This window comes from Cyanistes caeruleus, unplaced genomic scaffold (assembly GCF_971803275.1).
Source record: "Cyanistes caeruleus unplaced genomic scaffold, bCyaCae1.hap1.1 HAP1_SCAFFOLD_11, whole genome shotgun sequence".
NCBI lineage: Eukaryota > Metazoa > Chordata > Aves > Passeriformes > Paridae > Cyanistes > Cyanistes caeruleus.
Genome location: NW_028255883.1, coordinates 3,655,112 through 3,665,848, shown reverse-complemented (window position 1 = coordinate 3,665,848; position 10,737 = coordinate 3,655,112).

Genomic DNA, 10,737 nt, shown 5'->3' with positions numbered 1-10,737 from the left:
GCCTGACATTGCTGTGGTGTAACAGAGAGGAGGCAATTTGGGGCTGTCATTACTGTGATTTCACAGAGAGGGGAAGAGTCGGGCTGTCACTGTTGTGGTTACAGCGAGAGAATGAAATGGAGGTAGTTAGAGCTGTGATGTTACAGACAGGGGAATACTGGGACTCGGAGTGCACTGCTGTCACCGAGAGCGGAACTTTGGGGCTCTCACTGCTGTGGTGTCACAGAGAGAGAAACAGCGGTGTTGTCGCTGCTGTGGTGTCAGAGAGTGGAACACTGGGCCTGACATTGGTGTGGTTTCCCAGAGAGGAGGCAATTTTGGCTGTCACCTCTCTGGTTTCACAGAGAGGGCAACTTTTGGCTGTCCCTGCTGTGGTGTCCCAGAGACGGGAATATTGGAGCTGTCACTGCTGTGGTGTCTGAGAGAGGGAAACACTGGGCCTGTCATTGCTGTGCTGTCATGGAGAGGAGCACGTTGGAGCTCACACTGCTATGATGTCACAGGTAGGGTAACAGTGGCTCTGACATTGCTGTGGTGTCCCAGAGAAGAGGAAATTTGGGCCCTCACTGCTCTGGTGTCACAGAGAGGGGGAAAGTTGGGCTCTAACTGCTATGGTGTCTCCAACAGGGTAATCCTGGGCCTAAAATTGCTGTCGTTTCACAGAGAGGAGCAATTTTGGGCTGTGGCTGCACTGCTGTCCCAGAGAGTGGAACTTTGGAGCTCACACTGCTCTGGTGTCCTAGAGACGGGGACATTGGAGCTGTCACTGCTGTGTTGTCACAGAGAGAGGAACACTGGAGCTCTCCCTGCTCTGGAGTCACAGAGGAGGAGGAAATTGGGCATGTGACTGCCCTGGTGTCACAGGGAATGGAAGAGTGGGGCTGTCACTGCCGTGGAGTCAGAGAAAGGAGGAAATTTGGTGTGTGACTGCACTGCGGTCACAGCGAGTGGAACTTTGGGGCTCTCAGTTCTGTGGTGGAAGAGATGAAGAAATAGGTGCTGTCACTGCTGTTGTGGTGTGAGGGAGAAGAGGAAATTTGGGCCTGTCATTGCTGTGGTGTCACAGAGAGGAGCACTTTGGAGCTCACACTGCTATGATGTCACAGACAGGGTAACACTGGCTCTGATATTGCTGTGGTGTCACAGAGAGGAGGAAATTAGGCCTCTCCCTGCTGTGTTGTCACAGAGAGGGGGAAATTTGGGCTCTCACTGCTGTTGTATCAGTGAGGGCGTAACACTGGAGCTGTCATTGTTGTGGTGACCCAGAGAAGATTAAATTGGAGCTCACACTTCTATGGTGTCCTAGACAGAGGAACTCTGGGCCTGACATTGCTGTGGTGTAACAGAGAGGAGGCAATTTGGGGCTGTCATTACTGTGATTCCACAGAGAGGGGAATAGTCGGGTTGTCACTGCTGTGGTTTCAGCGAGAGAGTGAAATGGAGGTAGTTAGAGCTGTGATGTTACAGACAGGGGAATACTGGGACTCGGAGTGCACTGCTGTCACCGAGAGCGGAACTTTGGGGCTCTCACTGCTGTGGTGTCACAGAGAGAGAAACAGCGGTGTTGTCGCTGCTGTGGTGTCAGAGAGTGGAACACTGGGCCTGACATTGGTGTGGTTTCCCAGAGAGGAGGCAATTTTGGCTGTCACCTCTCTGGTTTCACAGAGAGGGCAACTTTTGGCTGTCCCTGCTGTGGTGTCACGGAGACGGGAATATTGGAGCTGTCACTGCTGTGGTGTCTGAGAGAGGGAAACACTGGGCCTGTCATTGCTGTGCTGTCATGGAGAGGAGCACGTTGGAGCTCACACTGCTATGATGTCACAGGTAGGGTAACAGTGGCTCTGACATTGCTGTGGTGTCCCAGAGAAGAGGAAATTTGGGCCCTCACTGCTCTGGTGTCACAGAGAGGGGGAAAGTTGGGCTCTAACTGCTATGGTGTCTCCAACAGGGTAATCCTGGGCCTAAAATTGCTGTCGTTTCACAGAGAGGAGCAATTTTGGGCTGTGGCTGCACTGCTGTCCCAGAGAGTGGAACTTTGGGGCTCACACTGCTCTGGTATCCTAGAGACGGGGACATTGGAGCTGTCACTGCTGTGTTGTCACAGAGAGAGGAACACTGGAGCTCTCCCTGCTCTGGAGTCACAGAGGAGGAAATTGGGCATGTGACTGCCCTGGTGTCACAGGGAATGGAAGAGTGGGGCTGTCACTGCCGTGGAGTCCGAGAAAGGAGGAAATTTGGTGTGTGACTGCACTGCGGTCACAGCGAGTGGAACTTTGGGGCTCTCACTTCTGTGGTGGAAGAGATGAAGCAATAGGTGCTGTCACTGCTGTTGTGGTGTGACGGAGAAGAGGAAATTTGGGCCTGTCATTGCTGTGGTGTCACAGAGAGGAGCACTTTGGAGCTCACACTGCTATGATGTCACAGATAGGGTAACACTGGCTCTGATATTGCTGTGGTGTCACAGAGAGGAGGAAATTAGGCCTCTCCCTGCTGTGTTGTCACAGAGAGGGGGAAATTTGGGCTCTCACTGCTGTTGTATCAGTGAGGGCATAACACTGGGGCTGTCATTGTTGTGGTGTCCCAGTGAGGATTAAATTGGAGCTCACACTTCTATGGTGTCCTAGACAGAGGAACTCTGGGCCTGACATTGCTGTGGTGTAACAGAGAGGAGGCAATTTGGGGCTGTCATTACTGTGATTTCACAGTGAGGGGAAGAGTTGGGCTGTCACTGCTGTGGTTTCAGAGAGAGAGTGAAATGGAGGTAGTTAGAGCTGTGATGTTACAGACAGGGGAATACTGGGACTCGGAGTGCACTGCTGTCACCGAGAGCGGAACTTTGGGGCTCTCACTGCTGTGGTGTCACAGAGAGAGAAACAGCAGTGTTGTCGCTGCTGTGGTGTCAGAGAGTGGAACACTGGGCCTGACATTGGTGTGGTTACCCAGAGAGGAGGCAATTTTGGCTGTCACCTCTCTGGTTTCACAGAGAGGGCAACTTTTGGCTGTCCCTGCTGTGGTGTCACGGAGACGGGAATATTGGAGCTGTCACTGCTGTGGTGTCTGAGAGAGGGAAACACTGGGCCTGTCATTGCTGTGCTGTCATGGAGAGGAGCACGTTGGAGCTCACACTGCTATGATGTCACAGGTAGGGTAACAGTGGCTCTGACATTGCTGTGGTGTCCCAGAGAAGAGGAAATTTGGGCCCTCACTGCTCTGGTGTCACAGAGAGGGGTAAAGTTGGGCTCTGACTGCTATGGTGTCTCCAACAGTGTAATCCTGGGCCTAAAATTGCTGTCCTTTCACAGAGAGGAGCAATTTTGGGCTGTGGCTGCACTGCTGTCCCAGAGAGTGGAACTTTGGGGCTCACACTGCTCTGGTGTCCCAGAGACGGGAACATTGGAGCTGTCACTGCTGTGTTGTCACAGAGAGAGGAACACTGGAGCTCTCCCTGCTCTGGAGTCACAGAGGAGGAGGAAATTGGGCATGTGACTGCCCTGGTGTCACAGGGAATGGAAGAGTGGGGCTGTCACTGCCGTGGAGTCAGAGAAAGGAGGAAATTTGGTGTGTGACTGCACTGCGGTCACAGCGAGTAGAACTTTGGGGCTCTCAGTTCTGTGCTGGAAGAGATAAAGCAATAGGTGCTGTCACTGCTGTTGTGGTGTGACGGAGAAGAGGAAATTTGGGCCTGTCATTGCTGTGGTGTCACAGAGAGGAGCACTTTGGAGCTCACACTGCTATGATGTCACAGATAGGGTAACACTGGCCCTGACATTGCTGTGGTGTCACAGAGAGGAGGAAATTAGGCCTCTCCCTGCTGTGTTGTCACAGAGAGGGGGAAATTAAGCCTCTCCCTGCTGTGTTGTCACAGAGAGGGGGAAATTTGGGCTCTCACTGCTGTTGTATCAGTGAGGGCGTAACATTGGAGCTGTCATTGTTGTGGTGACCCAGAGAAGATTAAATTGGAACTCACACTTCTATGGTGTTTTAGACAGAGGAACTCTGGGCCTGACATTGCTGTGGTGTAACAGAGAGGAGGCAATTTGGGGCTGTCATTACTGTGATTTCACGGGGAGGGGAAGAGTTGGGCTGTCACTGTTGTGGTTTCAGCGAGAGAGTGAAATGGAGGTAGTTAGAGCTGTGATGTTACAGACAGGGGAATACTGGGACTCGGAGTGCACTGCTGTCACCGAGAGCGGAACTTTGGGGCTCTCACTGCTGTGGTGTCACAGAGAGAGAAACAGCGGTGTTGTCGCTGCTGTGGTGTCAGAGAGTGGAACACTGGGCCTGACATTGGTGTGGTTTCACAGAGAGGAGGCAATTTTGGCTGTCACCTCTCTGGTTTCACAGAGAGGGCAACTTTTTGGCTGTCCCTGCTGTGGTGTCACGGAGTTGGGAATATTGGAGCTGTCAATGCTGTGGTGTCTGAGAGAGGGAAACACTGGGCCTGTCATTGCTGTGCTGTCATGGAGAGGAGCACGTTGGAGCTCACACTGCTATGATGTCACAGGTAGGGTAACAGTGGCTCTGACATTGCTGTGGTGTCCCAGAGAAGAGGAAATTTGGGCCCTCACTGCTCTGGTGTCACAGAGAGGGGTAAAGTTGGGCTCTAACTGCTATGCTGTCTCCAACAGGGTAATCCTGGGCCTAAAATTGCTGTCGTTTCACAGAGAGGAGCAATTTTGGGCTGTGGCTGCACTGCTGTCCCAGAGAGTGGAACTTTGGGGCTCACACTGCTCTGGTGTCCCAGAGACGGGAACATTGGAGCTGTCACTGCTGTGTTGTCACAGAGAGAGGAACACTGGAGCTCTCCCTGCTCTGGAGTCACAGAGGAGGAGGAAATTGGGCATGTGACTGCCCTGGTGTCACAGGGAATGGAAGAGTGGGGCTGTCACTGCCGTGGAGTCTGAGAAAGGAGGAAATTTGGTGTGTGACTGCACTGCGGTCACAGCGAGTGGAACTTTGGGGCTCTCAGTTCTGTGCTGGAAGAGATGAAGCAAATGGTGCTGTCACTGCTGTTGTGGTGTGAGGGAGAAGAGGAAATTTGGGCCTGTCATTGCTGTGGTGTCACAGAGAGGAGCACTTTGGAGCTCACACTGCTATGATGTCACAGATAGGGTAACACTGGCCCTGACATTGCTGTGGTGTCACAGAGAGGAGGAAATTAGGCCTCTCCCTGCTGTGTTGTCACAGAGAGGGGGAAATTTGGGCTCTCACTGCTGTTGTATCAGTGAGGGCATAACACTGGGGCTGTCATTGTTGTGGTGTCCCAGTGAGGATTAAATTGGAGCTCACACTTCTATGGTGTCCTAGACAGAGGAACTCTGGGCCTGACATTGCTGTGGTGTAACAGAGAGGAGGCAATTTGGGGCTGTCATTACTGTGATTTCACAGAGAGGGGAAGAGTCGGGCTGTCACTGTTGTGGTTACAGCGAGAGAATGAAATGGAGGTAGTTAGAGCTGTGATGTTACAGACAGGGGAATACTGGGACTCGGAGTGCACTGCTGTCACCGAGAGCGGAACTTTGGGGCTCTCACTGCTGTGGTGTCACAGAGAGAGAAACAGCGGTGTTGTCGCTGCTGTGGTGTCAGAGAGTGGAACACTGGGCCTGACATTGGTGTGGTTTCCCAGAGAGGAGGCAATTTTGGCTGTCACCTCTCTGGTTTCACAGAGAGGGCAACTTTTGGCTGTCCCTGCTGTGGTGTCCCAGAGACGGGAATATTGGAGCTGTCACTGCTGTGGTGTCTGAGAGAGGGAAACACTGGGCCTGTCATTGCTGTGCTGTCATGGAGAGGAGCACGTTGGAGCTCACACTGCTATGATGTCACAGGTAGGGTAACAGTGGCTCTGACATTGCTGTGGTGTCCCAGAGAAGAGGAAATTTGGGCCCTCACTGCTCTGGTGTCACAGAGAGGGGGAAAGTTGGGCTCTAACTGCTATGGTGTCTCCAACAGGGTAATCCTGGGCCTAAAATTGCTGTCGTTTCACAGAGAGGAGCAATTTTGGGCTGTGGCTGCACTGCTGTCCCAGAGAGTGGAACTTTGGAGCTCACACTGCTCTGGTGTCCTAGAGACGGGGACATTGGAGCTGTCACTGCTGTGTTGTCACAGAGAGAGGAACACTGGAGCTCTCCCTGCTCTGGAGTCACAGAGGAGGAGGAAATTGGGCATGTGACTGCCCTGGTGTCACAGGGAATGGAAGAGTGGGGCTGTCACTGCCGTGGAGTCAGAGAAAGGAGGAAATTTGGTGTGTGACTGCACTGCGGTCACAGCGAGTGGAACTTTGGGGCTCTCAGTTCTGTGGTGGAAGAGATGAAGAAATAGGTGCTGTCACTGCTGTTGTGGTGTGAGGGAGAAGAGGAAATTTGGGCCTGTCATTGCTGTGGTGTCACAGAGAGGAGCACTTTGGAGCTCACACTGCTATGATGTCACAGATAGGGTAACACTGGCTCTGATATTGCTGTGGTGTCACAGAGAGGAGGAAATTAGGCCTCTCCCTGCTGTGTTGTCACAGAGAGGGGGAAATTTGGGCTCTCATTGCTGTTGTATCAGTGAGGGCGTAACACTGGAGCTGTCATTGTTGTGGTGACCCAGAGAAGATTAAATTGGAGCTCACACTTCTATGGTGTCCTAGACAGAGGAACTCTGGGCCTGACATTGCTGTGGTGTAACAGAGAGGAGGCAATTTGGGGCTGTCATTACTGTGATTCCACAGAGAGGGGAATAGTCGGGTTGTCACTGCTGTGGTTTCAGCGAGAGAGTGAAATGGAGGTAGTTAGAGCTGTGATGTTACAGACAGGGGAATACTGGGACTCGGAGTGCACTGCTGTCACCGAGAGCGGAACTTTGGGGCTCTCACTGCTGTGGTGTCACAGAGAGAGAAACAGCGGTGTTGTCGCTGCTGTGGTGTCAGAGAGTGGAACACTGGGCCTGACATTGGTGTGGTTTCCCAGAGAGGAGGCAATTTTGGCTGTCACCTCTCTGGTTTCACAGAGAGGGCAACTTTTGGCTGTCCCTGCTGTGGTGTCACGGAGACGGGAATATTGGAGCTGTCACTGCTGTGGTGTCTGAGAGAGGGAAACACTGGGCCTGTCATTGCTGTGCTGTCATGGAGAGGAGCACGTTGGAGCTCACACTGCTATGATGTCACAGGTAGGGTAACAGTGGCTCTGACATTGCTGTGGTGTCCCAGAGAAGAGGAAATTTGGGCCCTCACTGCTCTGGTGTCACAGAGAGGGGGAAAGTTGGGCTCTAACTGCTATGGTGTCTCCAACAGGGTAATCCTGGGCCTAAAATTGCTGTCGTTTCACAGAGAGGAGCAATTTTGGGCTGTGGCTGCACTGCTGTCCCAGAGAGTGGAACTTTGGGGCTCACACTGCTCTGGTGTCCTAGAGACGGGGACATTGGAGCTGTCACTGCTGTGTTGTCACAGAGAGAGGAACACTGGAGCTCTCCCTGCTCTGGAGTCACAGAGGAGGAAATTGGGCATGTGACTGCCCTGGTGTCACAGGGAATGGAAGAGTGGGGCTGTCACTGCCGTGGAGTCCGAGAAAGGAGGAAATTTGGTGTGTGACTGCACTGCGGTCACAGCGAGTGGAACTTTGGGGCTCTCACTTCTGTGGTGGAAGAGATGAAGAAATAGGTGCTGTCACTGCTGTTGTGGTGTGACGGAGAAGAGGAAATTTGGGCCTGTCATTGCTGTGGTGTCACAGAGAGGAGCACTTTGGAGCTCACACTGCTATGATGTCACAGATAGGGTAACACTGGCTCTGATATTGCTGTGGTGTCACAGAGAGGAGGAAATTAGGCCTCTCCCTGCTGTGTTGTCACAGAGAGGGGGAAATTTGGGCTCTCACTGCTGTTGTATCAGTGAGGGCATAACACTGGGGCTCTCATTGTTGTGGTGTCCCAGTGAGGATTAAATTGGAGCTCACACTTCTATGGTGTCCTAGACAGAGGAACTCTGGGCCTGACATTGCTGTGGTGTAACAGAGAGGAGGCAATTTGGGGCTGTCATTACTGTGATTTCACAGTGAGGGGAAGAGTTGGGCTGTCACTGCTGTGGTTTCAGCGAGAGAGTGAAATGGAGGTAGTTAGAGCTGTGATGTTACAGACAGGGGAATACTGGGACTCGGAGTGCACTGCTGTCACCGAGAGCGGAACTTTGGGGCTCTCACTGCTGTGGTGTCACAGAGAGAGAAACAGCAGTGTTGTCGCTGCTGTGGTGTCAGAGAGTGGAACACTGGGCCTGACATTGGTGTGGTTACCCAGAGAGGAGGCAATTTTGGCTGTCACCTCTCTGGTTTCACAGAGAGGGCAACTTTTGGCTGTCCCTGCTGTGGTGTCACGGAGACGGGAATATTGGAGCTGTCACTGCTGTGGTGTCTGAGAGAGGGAAACACTGGGCCTGTCATTGCTGTGCTGTCATGGAGAGGAGCACGTTGGAGCTCACACTGCTATGATGTCACAGGTAGGGTAACAGTGGCTCTGACATTGCTGTGGTGTCCCAGAGAAGAGGAAATTTGGGCCCTCACTGCTCTGGTGTCACAGAGAGGGGTAAAGTTGGGCTCTGACTGCTATGGTGTCTCCAACAGTGTAATCCTGGGCCTAAAATTGCTGTCCTTTCACAGAGAGGAGCAATTTTGGGCTGTGGCTGCACTGCTGTCCCAGAGAGTGGAACTTTGGAGCTCACACTGCTCTGGTGTCCTAGAGACGGGGACATTGGAGCTGTCACTGCTGTGTTGTCACAGAGAGAGGAACACTGGAGCTCTCCCTGCTCTGGAGTCACAGAGGAGGAGGAAATTGGGCATGTGACTGCCCTGGTGTCACAGGGAATGGAAGAGTGGGGCTGTCACTGCCGTGGAGTCAGAGAAAGGAGGAAATTTGGTGTGTGACTGCACTGCGGTCACAGCGAGTGGAACTTTGGGGCTCTCAGTTCTGTGGTGGAAGAGATGAAGAAATAGGTGCTGTCACTGCTGTTGTGGTGTGAGGGAGAAGAGGAAATTTGGGCCTGTCATTGCTGTGGTGTCACAGAGAGGAGCACTTTGGAGCTCACACTGCTATGATGTCACAGATAGGGTAACACTGGCCCTGACATTGCTGTGGTGTCACAGAGAGGAGGAAATTAGGCCTCTCCCTGCTGTGTTGTCACAGAGAGGGGGAAATTAAGCCTCTCCCTGCTGTGTTGTCACAGAGAGGCGGAAATTTGGGCTCTCACTGCTGTTGTATCAGTGAGGGCGTAACATTGGAGCTGTCATTGTTGTGGTGACCCAGAGAAGATTAAATTGGAGCTCACACTTCTATGGTGTCCTAGACAGAGGAACTCTGGGCCTGACATTGCTGTGGTGTAACAGAGAGGAGGCAATTTGGGGCTGTCATTACTGTGATTTCACGGGGAGGGGAAGAGTTGGGCTGTCACTGTTGTGGTTTCAGCGAGAGAGTGAAATGGAGGTAGTTAGAGCTGTGATGTTACAGACAGGGGAATACTGGGACTCGGAGTGCACTGCTGTCACCGAGAGCGGAACTTTGGGGCTCTCACTGCTGTGGTGTCACAGAGAGAGAAACAGCGGTGTTGTCGCTGCTGTGGTGTCAGAGAGTGGAACACTGGGCCTGACATTGGTGTGGTTTCACAGAGAGGAGGCAATTTTGGCTGTCACCTCTCTGGTTTCACAGAGAGGGCAACTTTTTGGCTGTCCCTGCTGTGGTGTCACGGAGTTGGGAATATTGGAGCTGTCAATGCTGTGGTGTCTGAGAGAGGGAAACACTGGGCCTGTCTTTGCTGTGCTGTCATGGAGAGGAGCACGTTGGAGCTCACACTGCTATGATGTCACAGGTAGGGTAACAGTGGCTCTGACATTGCTGTGGTGTCCCAGAGAAGAGGAAATTTGGGCCCTCACTGCTCTGGTGTCACAGAGAGGGGTAAAGTTGGGCTCTAACTGCTATGCTGTCTCCAACAGGGTAATCCTGGGCCTAAAATTGCTGTCGTTTCACAGACAGGAGCAATTTTGGGCTGTGGCTGCACTGCTGTCCCAGAGAGTGGAACTTTGGGGCTCACACTGCTCTGGTGTCCCAGAGACAGGAACATTGGAGCTGTCACTGCTGTGTTGTCACAGAGAGAGGAACACTGGAGCTCTCCCTGCTCTGGAGTCACAGAGGAGGAGGAAATTGGGCATGTGACTGCCCTGGTGTCACAGGGAATGGAAGAGTGGGGCTGTCACTGCCGTGGAGTCAGAGAAAGGAGGAAATTTGGTGTGTGACTGCACTGCGGTCACAGCGAGTGGAACTTTGGGGCTCTCAGTTCTGTGCTGGAAGAGATGAAGCAAATGGTGCTGTCACTGCTGTTGTGGTGTGAGGGAGAAGAGGAAATTTGGGCCTGTCATTGCTGTGGTGTCACAGAGAGGAGCACTTTGGAGCTCACACTGCTATGATGTCACAGATAGGGTAACACTGGCCCTGACATTGCTGTGGTGTCACAGAGAGGAGGAAATTAGGCCTCTCCCTGCTGTGTTGTCACAGAGAGGGGGAAATTAGGCCTCTCCCTGCTGTGTTGTCACAGAGAGGGGGAAATTTGGGCTTTCACTGCTGTTGTATCAGTGAGGGCGTAACATTGGAGCTGTCATTGTTGTGGTGACCCAGAGAAGATTAAATTGGAGCTCACACTTCTATGGTGTCCTAGACAGAGGAACTCTGGGCCTGACATTGCTGTGGTGTAACAGAGAGGAGGCAATTTGGGGCTGTCATTAC